Source organism: Ambystoma mexicanum, chromosome 8 (genome assembly GCF_040938575.1).
Source record: "Ambystoma mexicanum isolate Mex_15411 chromosome 8, UKY_AmexF1_1, whole genome shotgun sequence".
Classification (NCBI taxonomy): Eukaryota; Metazoa; Chordata; class Amphibia; order Caudata; family Ambystomatidae; genus Ambystoma; species Ambystoma mexicanum.
In genome coordinates, this window is record NC_090929.1 from 1,582,302,832 (window position 1) to 1,582,318,042 (window position 15,211).

A 15,211-nucleotide genomic window follows, 5' to 3' on the forward strand; every position below is an offset into this window, starting at 1 on the left:
CACTCAACAACTCCATACAGGCACATGTTCTTGTCTCAGCCCCTCTTATTCTAATAGTATGGTCTTTATGTCCGCGTTTGTCAACAGGAAATGGAAAGGTCCTCTAACCCCAACGAAGTGACACATTTTGCAGCAATTATATCTTCACATCCACATCCAGAGTCTATCTGAATAAATATATATGGATCATGGTTAAAAAAAGACTTTAATGTTAGAGTGTTATGCATAATGAAATGCGTGCCACTTTCAGTGTGTGTTATGTACTTATTGATGTATTCATACAGCCCCTTTTACTACAGTAACATTTGACCAACATATAGAACTGAGTCCATGCTTATGTTCTGAAATGCTCTTTGATTTCATACAATGAGGCCAGGAACCTCATTGGTGTTTTTGTCCCCTTCCCAAGGAATTAAAACATCTTGAAACATCTTCATACATCAGCACATTACATCAAGAAAAACAAGAAAAAAAAAACTATACTCATAAAAAAGAAAGTGCAAATAAAACAGATACATCAAATAAGATAAACACCAAATATTTGATAGAAATTAACCATTAAAATGTATATCCATATCCAAGGCTATAAAAAAGGTTACAACTGCAATAACAACCAAAGTCGTAGATCCAGACAAACAAATGTTCCACATAGTTTCCAGCCCTGTGCTGTTAAACCTAGTAGCATGTTTCCTAAAAGCATTCCATTGTAAACCTTGTAGCACTGGGCAATACACTAGCAAATGTTTTAATAATCTCATTCTCCAAGCAAAATCTGGAGGACAGGGATTCTTCATTGACAACACCATATCGTTGCAAGTTTTCTTTAGCGTGGATTAAATTCCACCGAAACCCCAAAAAAAGGAAGCATGTACACTTGTCGAGGAAATTGACAAAAAAAGTGGCACTATACCCCAGTGTTTTTGGTCGCCCCTCAGATGGTTCATCCAGGCATGATGATAGAGTTCATCCACAGTATGTGTCCAGTCCAGATCATGAAGGACTCCCTTAACACTGCATGGATTACTAATCAATTCTGCTGAATCACAGCCACTTTTAAACACCAAATCAATGCACAATTCCTCCAATTCTATTGGTGTCCTCTAGCCCTTTTCCAGGCAAATAATAGTATGATCTTTAAAAAGTGAATCTTCACTTGGTGCTAACATTTTTCTATAGAATGAGAGATGTTTCCAATGTACCCTGGCCAGCAGGGAGACAAGGCCCAATTTGTAACACATTACTACAGAATTGAGCCTGGTATACGTAAGACTCTCCTCCAAATCAAGGCCTCCAAAGCTGACAAATAGTCGACTATAGACAGGTCATATACTTCAATTCCATACAAGATCTTTGTAACAGTTTTCCCTTCGTGAAAATGAATACATGGTAAAGGGGAGTATTTACCATATCTAGAATGGACTCTACAAAGCTGAATTGCTAATGTGTTAGCTCTAGCCTGAAGGCACGTTTAAATAGTATTTTTATTATCTTTTGCTGTAATAAGGAAACCCAGGTAAAGGAGAGAGTAAACCACCTCAACCTGTTCGGCCCCAAGCGCCACTTTAAAGACACGTTTGTCTTTCAGCTCATTCATTGTATCACTTTAGTTTTACTGGGGTTGATAAACAAATAATGGACCTTCACAAAGTTGGAAAAACCCTCCAACAAGTGTTGCAGGCCTATGGGTGTGTTGTCAAAAATTAGAAAGTCATCCGAATAGGCTAGCCGCAGCGGTCTTATGTTGTAGAGTTTAGGTGTAACCAAAATGTTGGGTTTTATCTCCAACATCTGCCATGTAAAGGTTTAATAGGCAGGGGGCCTGGACGCACCCCTGCCAAACACCCCTGAAAGTTGGAATTGGTCAGGATAACAGCCCCTGATGGTTCAGTGAGACCCGAATAGTTGACTGTTCATATAGAACAATTTTCAGTCCAGTTATTCGGGAATGTATGCATTGCCAGTATATTAGCAAACAAGGTTGACAACACACTGAACCAAGTGGCAGGATTGGACTTAAATAAAAAGTTTGATAAGTGGTTTGGGCCAGGGGCCCGATAAGTGCTAATACCCTTTACTACTTCTAGGACTTTCTCAGTGCTGACGTCGATGTTTAGTTGGTCTTTACAATAAAAACAGGGGGTCAATTTCTCGGCCACAAACAAATGTTTGTGGCACGGCAAATATGATTTCAAAATAGACTACCCAGTCTTCGTCTGAGACAGCGTTAACCAACCTGCCTGAATTCTGACTGTCTTTTTCGTTGATCAGTATCCAAAAGGAGTGGCGTTCTTCTTACAGAGAGATAGCAGCATGGATTCTGCATCTAATTGGCTCCTGCGATCATGAGACGCACTTAGCCAGTTTTCATAATGTTGACATGCTCTCCTTAGTAATTCACTTTTCTCAGAAGATGAGAGAAGTCCATTCTTTTCAATCTTTCTAGTCTGCCACCTCAACTCTGTTTTCCATAAGACAAGATCTTTACTGTAAAAATGGCAATGTTTCCTGGGGTCAAACCCGGAATTACTTTTCCGAGGGTGAGTAGCCTCAATTGTATCGATAATAAAACATTTGAAATCGTCAGTACAGAAAGATTTAAGCTGCCACTTCCAAGATGATGTGGCTATGTTTCTTATCACCATCACCACCTCATTGACTCGTTGGGCCAGGGCGTCAGGGACCACTTAATACGATTGCCCTTGCTATTCAAAGTGGTACCCCTCTGTGCACTATAATACAGGTCTGGCGGGACCACTGGTTCCAAGATGACAACGTGGGCTATTAAGAAAGAATGATCACTTCATGTTTTGCACACTATTTCAAATTGTAAGCATTTCTCATATAGCCAAATTGCAGCAAAGATGTAATCGATAGTAGAGCTAGTAGACCCATTAGCAAAGGTGGGCTGTGATGGAACATCACCGGACACTGTGCCATTCAAAGGCATTAGCCCCAGTTTTGTTAAACCTTCCCCTCACTCTATCCCATTTGGTCCCTTTGGACTTTTTTGAGTACTGTCCCCCATTGTCCGAGTACCTTACACCCTGTATACAATTAGAATTCAAGTCTCCATTCAATACTACATGCCCCTTGGGTGCCAGTATACATTTATGAGCAAAATGTTTATCTTTCCTCTCCGTTGGACTACTACATGAGTACATGAGAAACCATAATTCCAAAGGAGATATCAAGATTAGACAACACCATTGCCTCCGGTACCACTTTCACCATAGTTAACAGACCCCCACACGGACGCCCCGGTTCACCTTGCCTGGCTGCCTGAAAGTATGCACTATACCCATATAATGAGAGAGGGGACTTGGGCAAGGATTCTGTGCCTTATTTGTACATATTTCGTACATATTAAGAATTTCATGACCATTGCTTTCTTGTGAAAAGAAACAGACCCTGTTTAGCTGTGACCACAATGTGTTGGCATTGTTTTGTGCTTCCCACTCATTACTACCCATACTTATACTGACGTACCTGTCACCCATCCAAGGGAGCGAGGGAGGGAGGGAAGGAAGGGAGGGAGGGAGGGAGGGAGGAAGGAAGGAAGGAAGGAAGGAAGGAAGGAGGGAGGGAGGGAGGGAGGGGGGAAGGAGGGAGGGGGGAGGGAGGGAGGGAGGGAAGGAAGGAAGGAAGGAAGGAAGGAAGGAAGGAAGGAAGGAAGGAAGGAAGGAAGGAAGGAAGGAAGGAAGGAAGGAAGGAAGGAAGGAAGGAAGGAAGGAAGGAAGGAAGGAAGGAGGAGGGAGGCAGGGAAGGAAGGAAGGAAGGAAGGAAGAAAGGAAGGAAGGAAGGAAGGAGGGAGGGAGGGAGGGAAGGAGGGAAGGAGGGAGGAAAAGAAGGAAGGAAGGAAGGAAGGAAGGAAGGAAGGAGGAGGGAGAAGGAAGGAAGGAAGGAAGGAGGAGGGAGAAGGAAGGAAGGAAGGAAGGAAGGAAGGAAGGAAGGAAGGAAGGAAGGAAGGAAGGAAGGAAGGAAGGAAGGAAGGAAGGAAGGAAGGAAGGAAGGAAGGAAGGAAGGAAGGAAGGAAGGAAGGAAGGAAGGAAGGAAGGAAGGAAGGAAGGAAGGAAGGAAGGAAGGAAGGAAGGAAGGAAGGGAGGGAGGGAGGGAGGGAGGGAGGGAGAGCACTAAATAGCTGTATGATATGGCAGATACAGCTATTCAAGTTGATTGTTCCATAACTCCAACTTCAGTAAATATTGAGACCATTTTAATATTTATCTGTCTTGGACATGAGAGACAATGTTCACATGAACATTGAGGTGAATATTAGTGCTGCAATAGAGAGAAGTTTATCTACATTAAGCTTACCGGAATGTACTTTTTTGTAATGCATCAGACTTATAAATGCTAAGGTAATTCCAAATATGGAATCATCATACCTAACATAACTTGAACACAATTAACGTATCCATTTAAACAGCTTTGGATCTGAATTGCACACATGATTGTCTAAACATCTATGTTAGGAAAAGGAAAACAAACATAGTTGAGATCCAGTTGAGTTATATATCAAGGCTGGCTCTCCTTTGATTATTTACAACTAAGCGCAAATACATTAAGCGAAACCAATATGGAAAAGATTGTTAGAATGGTGTGCATTTCAACATGAAAGGTGAAAAGCTGCCCAGAAGCTGCATTGGGAAGAGAGTCAAATGTAAGACTTGATTGCTATACACAAATGAGACATTGGGCCTCATTACACGGAAGGCAGTAACCATGGCGCTATTAGCGCCATGGTTGCCGCCGGTAACTTACCGATCCCGCCATGGTTAATGGCGGAATTACCACCCCATTCCAAGGTTGGCGGGGCCGTAATTCCACATTCACCATTGGCCCTTCCCCATTCCCATTTGAGCCCCCATAGGGCTCAATGGGAATGGGGAAGGCGGCAATTACGGTAGCACAAATTGCAGTACCGTAATTGCCTCCAAGGTTCCTTTGCGGGTCCCGTCCTTAACGGCTGGTAAAACCAGCCATTAAGGTAGGGACCAGCAAAGGGACCTTGTAGTAGGGTGTAAGGGATTACCGGCACCGGTGCCCTTACCGGTGCCGGTAATCCCTTACCGCAATCCGTGTAATGAGGCCCATTATATTCTCCTTCTCTCTCTGTGCTCTCTTTCTCCCCCCCCCCTCTCTATCTCTCTCTGTCTCTCAAAGACCATGGTCAGTGGCCCAAGTTTCCACAATGGGGGTAAAGAGGCGAATATGCCTTGTAAGCGACTTCAATTCAACACTACAGCTAAGTCAATGCCTAGTCTGGGATGCTGATGGAAGCCCTTATTGATGTATTTTTATGTCCAGTTCGTTACTCTGGATGACAACCCTTATATAACACCCCTCCCTCAGAATCCCCCTGACCCTGCTGAGCCAAGAAGTAGGTTTGTTTTGCAAATTTAAAAGGTTTATTTGAAAATTAAACAATATATATCTATCACACTTTTATAGTTAATTAATATTTGATAGCACACTTGTGAGGATGATAGTGATCAACAATAGATAATGTTACAGTGGTACACTCTTTTTGATGGCTTAGAAGTAATATAGAGAGGATGAAGTAGCTGAGAATGCTTTTCTGGCTTCAAGGACAATGCAATGATGAATGAAAATGCAGTACAGAAAATAAACTTGATATGGCTTCAACAAAAGACAATGTAATCACTTTTCTTTGACAATGCACCCCCCACCCCCCTCTATGCAAGGTAAAGAGATGGGAGGAAAGCACACAGTTCTCAGGAATGCAATCAAATATAATTTAGTTCCCCCCTAGCAAGCTTAGAGGAAAACAGGTAGGAGTCTTAAACACAGGCAAAATCATTTTAAATGTGGTGGCAATGAAGTGAAAAATATGCTAAAATGATTTTAATTCCCTCTAGAGGTTCAGGGTGGGTGACAGCTACTTGGTATTAGTTCAGGATCACTTTAGCAATGCTCTATGAATGATTGTCAGGTTGCACACGAATTTCAGCAAAGAAAGCAAGGACAAATATTTTTATACGTGGCTGAAATTAAGCAAATGTTAAATCGCGGCAAATTTAGTCGCGTGGGTCGAGCGCAATTACGGAGGCACTATAAGTCGGTTCTGGGCTCGTTGGAAAGCTTAGAATCTTAGCTTTAAGATGACAGTTAAAACTCGCACACACGGTTCCGGAGATACGGCCGATTTAGTAAAGGTGTTTTTTCGGATTTGAAATTTTAAAGCTCAGAATGACAGATGACAGTTCTCAGTTTTAAAAATGACAGAATGACACGATTTTAGGAGGCAGTTCTAATTGGCTAAAATAGTTGGATTAGATTATTTTAAACTAAGAGATTGGTTTTGGCACAGTGCTAGCTGGGTACTCACACTAGATTTTGGACAGGAATGCGACTTCGTCACCGATTGGGTCAGGATTGGCTGGACTTCTGCTAGCAGTTCTTCACAGAGATCTGGTCTCTGGTTCTCTCTGGTTCCGGATACAGCACTGCTCTCTGGATACTGCTACAGGTTCTTGCAAAAGTTCTTGGCAAAGAATTCAAACAGCTCGCCCGGCTGTTGAATAGTTTGGTTGGTTTTGAGGCCTGCTGAAGAGGATTCAGCTTGTGGATTCAGGACTCTCTGCTACAAATTCTGGAGTTAATTTTTGGTCTCTGGAGATTGATGGATTTGAAGTCTGGATCTCTGGATGTGAAGTCTGAAGTCTCCCGGCAAAGCGTCCCGCAAGAAAGTGGAACGTGAATGTCCCTACCTGGGTTTCAATGTTCCTTTTATGTGTTTTGAAAATGGGTGTGTGCCTGGGCCTAGCTAAGCCTGCCCCTCTCACTTATCATTGGCCAAGCTTTCCTCTCTCCCTTGATTGGGGGAAAGAAATGGAGTGTCAGAGTGATGCTGTAGGTTTTATGGTCAAAGGAACCTCCCCTTGTCAAATTGCACACAAATCTATTTCTGACCCAAATACATATTTCCCAGATACACAATTTGTTGAAATTACATGTACACATTATATGTCACATAAGGTAGTCTCTGTTCCAACTCTGATGTTCCTGGGGGCTTGCATACAAAAATGACAACATTTTGTGCTTTTGACTGGTTTTGCAATATTTGATTTTCATCAAAAATTACACAAATGTACACCCCCCTTATACACATATCCCAGTAATTTACTAGGTTTCTAGCATAAACCCAGTGTCTGTAATATCAATAAATAGCGGGGTTTCGCCTCAGAACATGGTACAAAGTTGAATCAAGTCTTGAATTGTGGGGACATTTCTTGGATTAAGGTTCTCCAAATTGCACATTTTTGTGAGCTTAATACAATATTTTAGAAGCATTTAACTTAAACATATATTTGCTGCAATAGGAATCCACACTCAAGTCTGGCCCGTCCCTCGAAGCTGGGTGGGTCAGCTCACATGTCCTTGCTCCCAGGCAGAGCTCTGTTTACAGTCCACATCCAAAATTAACATACTCCATTCAACCGCAAGGGGCTATTGTCTCTCTCCTCCAGGCTGAAGGGGAAACCCCCTCCCTCTCACTCAGAAGGGCCATGTGATATCCTGCCTCCTGGTGTGGGTCTCTGGGGTGTTAAGGTTTCCCAGCCTCTTGGCCTCTGGGAACAGCAGGTGGCTAAGATTTTTAATTAACCAACAGGCTTTGAAGTCCCAGTTAGGCTGGATCCTCTTGCACTCCTGAGATTCAGTCCTACTGTCAGAGTTTAGACCGCTAGCGCCAGTTTGTGGACAAAGCTGGCACTGCGCCCATTTTTGGGATCTGTCTTGAATTAATGCATTTCACTAGAGTGGTCTTTTGCTTGATAGTATAGGACCCTTGCTTAACATTGTTTTGATGGCATCCTTACAGTAGAGTGGTGATGTGGAACCCCCACCACAAGAAGGTTGTATCTTTAGAGTGGTCTTGTCCCCATGATTTTAGCAACTTTTTGATATAAAAAAACAGATTTTGAACAGAACCACCTTTCTTTTCACTGGTGGGTGGCAGATTAGGTGACTATTTTGGTGTGCGCAAACTGCTCAGTTCTCTGGGATTGTGGCGTGAATGTGGGCGGCACAGCTCATCCCCACATCTACCCAGTCTATTGATTTAGTTTGTTCTGGGATAGAATAATGGGCGGCAACAGCTCATCCCCACATCTACCCAGTCTATTGATTCAACATGGGTCAAAACCCTTGACAGCCTACACTCAGGCCAGGCCTAGCCTCAACTTTGTATGACTCTTTCAGCTCTGGCACTGTATATAGGTTGTAGGCCAAGGAACATGTCCAGTGGACTCAAGCTATGCCCCCGGAATTCTGGCCCCTTTTCCTCATTGATTTGCATTGGCAGGGTCATGACTATGGCTGCTTAAGAAACTTTAAACATAAGTGACCACTTTGGCTGAATTGCAGGGTCCTTGGTACATGAGACATTGTCCATAGTCCATGGTCCAATGCCCCTGGTTACAGCCAATAGTCACTTTGAAAAAGCATTGGTCTTCAGCCATATGTCAGGCTCTGCCCAGCTAGCCAAAGTGTCCACTGGGCCAGCAAATGTGGGCCACTAGACATGGCATTTGGTTTGGGTCCTTGGGCCACTTTGCCGAGGTCATGGACTTAGGCCAAGTCTAAGGGACCAGCAAGCTACCTCTAGTAGCCACCATACCTGGCTGCATCTAAATCTTGTGAACACTTTAACCCCATTGCAGATCTGTGGGTCACAGACGACAACCAGTGTCCACAATGGCCAGGACATGGCCTGCAGGAAACCCCAGCCCCCACCAAGAAAACTGAAGTGGCCACTGACAGGGTAATGGAAATAGCCCAGTGCCAGGACTATGGACATGTTTCATGAATTATAAATCATGCCCTTCGGCCAGGTCCCGCAAGACACCTTAAGAAGCTAATGGGCCATGTGCACACTTTGTGCACGCTTCAGGTTTTAGCCTGTGGCACCTTTGCTCCACTGGGCTTGGCATGTGATCACTTTGGCTCCATTTTAGTTCCAATAGTGAGGTCCTGTTGATTCTGTGGGCTTCTCGGTCCTTGCAGCTGTGCCCATGAGTGGGTCTGAGATGAGTTCAGGCTGGGTCTTTCCATGTCTGAGACTTGATATTGCTCTGTGGATGTGCAGGTCAACTGACAGACCTGAACCTGTCAGTCTTTGGACCCACAGCCGGCTCTGCACACCCAGTTAAAATAAAACATGGGCCACCTGGAGGGCAGCACTATACCTAATTTCCATTTCTCACATCACAGTGTAAAGCAGATCATACTAATATACTTTTACATTACAATGGTGACCATTTCAGAGATGTTTAAAGACCCCAACCAAAATGATTGCCTGTTTTTCAAGCCAATCTAGGTGATATTGATATTGATATTTTATTTCTATAGGTGCCACTTACTAGGTTAATGAGCAGGTCTGTATACCATATGGAAGAGGATCCTGTGCTCATATTCAAAGTAGACAATTATTTGGCCAATCTCCTCTAATACATGGGACCAGGGACTGTATTGTGTGAGCTCAGGTAACACTTATTCATTGTTGTGTACTGCACAAAGTTGTATGCAAATTGTGAAAGCACACGTTTAAGACCAGACCCTTGCTCCTCAAGAACGTTTGGTGCAAGTCCATCCAGTGGTTCAGCCTGTACTGTAGATACTAGCACACATGCGTCTATGGAGAATGAATTGGATAATGTACCATTTGGGGCACCCCCTCTACAACGTGGAGGCTCCTTGACAAAGATGCTCAAAATGTTTGAAAAAACGTATGCTATTGGATTATTTATTTTGGGAACAGTATATATACAAATGTACTTCTGGTTATGCTGGATATCCATACATAGAACAGACTTTTAGTGTATAGTGTATTAAATATAAATTGAACCCAGTTTGTTCAACCAAACATGGTTTGTTTGGTTTGTTCATTTCTATGATGTAAACACCTCCCAAAACCTCCCAAAGTTGCTGGGAGGCAGATGATTGAATGAGACACATTTATTCTGAACAACCCTGTTGCCCCAAAATGATGACAACTTTATACAATTGCAACAGAAACTAACCCTGTATTTTAAAATTCACTAACTTTTATTGAGCATTGCTTTGATTCTCTGTAATGTACTATGCCATTGAAAGTGTGAGTCCCCAAAATGCAATCAAAACTCCCCAATGAGAGCCAATTATGGACACATCCCAGGAGGGAATGAGATCAAGACCAAGTGCGGGTGAAAGTTAAAGTAAAGTTTATCTAAAACCAAATAGGGCAAGCAGAGAACTCTACAAACTCTGAGAGCGCTCTGCCCAACATCACTCTAACAATACTTTAAATAAGGTTACAGCATCATAATGATGTCACTACATAGGTTACATTTAGTACATTCTCATTGGTGAAGTCGAAATCCAGTATTGTTGTGTAGGTGCCACCTCCAGATGATTGGATAGTTGCTTGGCGGGAAGGCGGACATCACGTGCTTCAGCTGGGCTGGTCAGTGTGAGGTGATGTTAATGGGGCCCTGGATGGAGTGATTAAACCTAGCTATCTAATCTAGACACCACTTCAAAGTATGCAATAAAAAGACACTCATAAAAAACATCATTGGCATTCTGACAGTGGGGGAGAATCAGATATTTCACACTTATCTATACATACATTTATCTGGTTCACTTGAAAGGGGAGACAGGTATGGCGGTCATCGTACGTCAGGGGGAAGGGGGATGAATACTCTGTGTGGGATCAGCGGAACGGTGAGAGGCTACATTTGTTGCATTAAGGCATCAGTGAGACATGGCATTTGGCTGCAGCACTGTCAGATGGAAGGGGAAAATGGATGGGGTCTGTGCGCCCTTCGTGTGCGGCGCTGCTGGAGTGGGGAGAGAAGGCCCTGTGGCTCTTTGAGTTTGGCCCAGTTCGATTAGTGAGATTATATGTGAACCATTGGAATAGGTTCAAAACATGTTTGCTGTCACCCTGTTTACAATAAATATTATGCAGAGTCTGATTTTATTGTGGACTATGTCTCCGCATTTACCATGGTTACCATGCTACAGAATGGCCCTATTTACATTACCCTTGTGGCCTCACCTTTTATATTGTGAGCATGAGAATCTTATACCATTTGAATACATTTGCAAATAATATAAATAATATTGAGACCAATGAGCATGTGGACCATACATTTTGCATTGTAACAACAAAGTCACCTGACATCACATATATTTGCGAGGAACTTTGGTAGTGAATGAAATGTAACCATCATTATAGGACATCAACGTGTGGATCATACTCATTGCAATTGATTCAGATAGGTTAATTATTGATCGTTCTTTTACACCTCATAGAGACAGTTCCCTCATACACAAACACACAAGGGAATTTATAGCCTTACAGAGGGGATTAGCTTGCGGGTGAAACCGGGTGGCACACAGTCATTTGGGCATGCATCGACTACCTCAAAAGGGGTGTGCGGTTGGGAGGTTATACATGTTATATATCTTTCAGGGTAGAGTCTGCAACTCATGTGGTGTGTTTGTGGAGATGGATTGTTTTTTCCAAGCCCAAGCTCTTGCCCGGTCATTCACAGGTCATTGATGGAAGGAGGAAGGTGAGAGATACAGTGTTTGGCTTGTAAATGTTTGCGCCCAGTCTCCTGTGAGAACAGGGCTGCTACAGTGCTACAGGGACACAGAGGGGAGGAGGTAGGGGGAGTAGCTGGCTAACTGTGTGCAGCGCCCAGGGAGAACTGCAGGCCTGCAGGCTGGCTTTGCTGTGAGGCTTGCTTTAGCATGTGCAAAATGTAGTCAGATTAGTATAAAATGGAGTCATAATCAGCTCTCTTCAGCCCTCCGATGAACATTGCATCCGTATGTGCCGTTCCGCGGCTGTCCGGCACCTTTGGCCACCGGAGCATGGGCAGCCGTGGGACGGGAATCGATTTTAAGTAGAGAGGAATGAAGGGGAGGGGGCCTAAAAGACATTTCCTCCCGTACATTCCCCCCTTTCGTTACTTAAGTAACAAATACTGCTTCCTCTGCCACTGCCTCATTCCATGCGGTGTTCCCTTTCGTGGCAGCCATGCTCTGCACTCTGCCGTCAAAAGACCTTTCCTTCCATACACCATTTAAATTGTCAATATGCACTGTATAATGTCGCTATGTAATATGCCATAGCAGTACTGTAGTGGTAGAAGAAAATAAAATTATGTTGACTAGTGGACGATGTAATCAGATCAAATCCTTCGCAATGCTTTGTTTTAGAAAACTAAAAGAGATTTGGACTCATGGCAGCATTTTCCATGACTAAAACTAAACATGATATATTGATTATTAATACATTTACATGTTGTAATTGCAATTTCATATTTAAGGCTGTTGGAATGTGTAACTTGTCGACAGATGCAGGAATATCAAGTGATGTCAAAAATATATAGTTCATTAATTCGCTATGTTCCTACCCGACATTATAGGAGACAATTGATTTAGGTCTGAATCTGACCATTACTTCTCCTTTTCACATGGCAAAATAGTCCAAATTGTCCAAATAGAAGGGTGTATTACTGGTATTGTCAATATCTGAAGGGTGCCAATTGGAAAACTCATCCAAGGACAATTTGCTCTGTCAAATGACACTGCATGGGCACAATGTAGCATCAATTTAAGCCCAAACACACAGGAAATAGAGAAAGTTCTGTGATTCTTGGAAAGTATGAACACAGTTTGGACCCTATCAACAGGAAAAGTGCTAATATGGGTTTATACCATTGAAGTATCTGAAGGGTCCCCTTAAGTAGACCTTTTTGCCGAGATGAAACCTCATGTAGATATTGCTCGAAAACCATACAAGATTTTCAGAAAAGGATTTTTTGGAAGCAGAGGAATGATAGGGGCTTAGATGACTGGGTGAAGTTGCCTGGAGCTGCAATTTAGAAGCAGTCCCTGCACAATTATATATTCCTTTAGTGGACTCCTTCATCAGCTATGCCATTAAATGTGGACATGTCTCTAAGGGAAGCAAATGGGGAAGTGATTTAAAATGCAAAACTATTGCACAGGCAAATTTAAAGAGTGGAACCGTGAACTGGTGTGCAACATATTCACATTTTTACTGAAAATGATTACACTCCTTCACTGTGGAAGCCGTACTTCATATACAATACAGAAATTGTGAGTAAAGCCATACCATTATAGTGGGATGGGAGAGTGATACTTTTCAGTTTCCTTTTCCAAGACAATGATGTCAATTTAATAAACCACTGATTTCTTTCTAAATATCCTTTGCACAGAAAAGAACCAACTCTGCATTAAGCGTACATTTAATGTAATGTAGGATGGGGGTAGGTGTCATGTAGGATTGGGGGTAGGTTAGTTCATAGCCTTCAGTGTGACTTTTTAAATAACCAGCATGTTTTCCTCTCTGAAAATGAAAGCACCATTCTCTAAGCACAAGCCTATGGATTACTAGTTCATCACATTATACCTGCATTTACATACATGCCCAAACTAGAAATCCAGCATACAATACATTTAGAATAGGATTGTTTTGTTTTGAGATTAGGAAATGTATAGTTAATCCAATATATCTGATGCAGATTATCTCCAATGTCAATGTTGTAAGAGAAAATGAAGCAAAATGTTCATTCTGATGTTTTTCTCTGTTCCCAAAACTTGTCCATTCTAGAAATGGATCATATTGACAAATGGCAATGGTTTACATGTTCATTTCATATTACCATATACAAATAATTATTCCGATCTATTTATATGAATGGCTGTTTTTCTGCATTGGCAATTAGTAAGAAAAAGCAGGCAAGTTATATTTTACTGGAGACAAGTGGCTTGTACGTATTTGTAAAGAGTATTGTGGGTGAGTGACTTCCCCAACATAAAGTAGGTACCACCTTTGGTTTTGATTTACTATTTTAAATACAACAGTATATTAAGATACAAATAAACCTAGTTATTGCCCTAGAATTCTGGAATAGGATTGTTACGGTAGGGGTTTTAGATCCGGGTTGGGGCATCTCCGTACAATGAATCATCAAAGATGAAATATATTCCAATTCATTAGCACTCAATTGCAACAAAACCAAACTCTTGATTGTTGCCTCTAAAGCACGCCTGAGAAAATCAGCTCCTGCTTATTCTAACTTTTGCCTTGGTGTAACATCATCATTGTCTCCAAGAAAGTCAAGACCTTGGGGGTGGTACTTGATGAGGAACTTTCTATGAGACCTCATGTCTCGTTCATTCAATCTACATGTGGTCTCATCACTAAACGTATAAACTATATTCGCCCTTTCCTCACTGTTGAGAATTGGGCTCTGCTTGCTACAGCCCTTGTCATTCAAGACTGGATTACTGCAACAGCTTGCTGGCATGCACCACAGCTCACAACATTCGCGACCTGAAGTTGTTCCAGAACATTTCTGTTCGAGCAATTCAACGCCTGTCTCGGCGTGCACATGTTTCCGATGCCAGGAGAGCCTTGCATTAGCTACTGATCAAGCATAGGATTACATATAAGATCCTGACCCTTGCCTTCAAATGCCATTCTAAAATCTGCTCGGCTTATCTCACTGATCGTGTTAAGTCTCGTTTCAACACAAGGAACCTTTGTTTCTCTACAGCTCCTGCTTTCATTCAGCATAGATACAAACTGGCTCCCTCTGGAGGGACCTCTTTTGACGTCCAGGCTCCTCTACAATGGAATCTTCTTCCTGCTCCTATACGCCTGGTTGTCAATTTGCCAATAAAAACAGATTTGTTTAACTTTAATCCAGACTAATCAATGACATATCTCCTTAATTAAGCAATATTCCTCGAGGGGCGAGGGCATTACCGACTCAGGTAATGCCCCGGGGCCCATAGTTATAGGCCCTGAGCGAAGCGAGAAGGAGATATGTCATAGATTAATCTGGATTAAAGTTAAACAAATCCGTTTTTATTGGAACTAAAGCTCTATTTGTTTCCTGAAACGCTGCAATGTTTCGGGAAAAAAAAAAGATGTCAAAGAAAATGGCTGACGTGGAAAGGGAAAACGGAGTCAGTTTTCCCATTCCATGGTGGCCATCGGGAGCGGACGCGCTGGAAACAGAAGCGTTTCCAGCGCGTACGCTCCCGAAAAAAAAGAAGGTAAGTGGGGTTGGGAGGGCGGACGGGAGGGGGAAAAAAAAAAAGTACCTGGGTCCCCGGCGGGGGACGATGGAAGTCTCCAGCTGTGAAAAGGCTTGGAGTG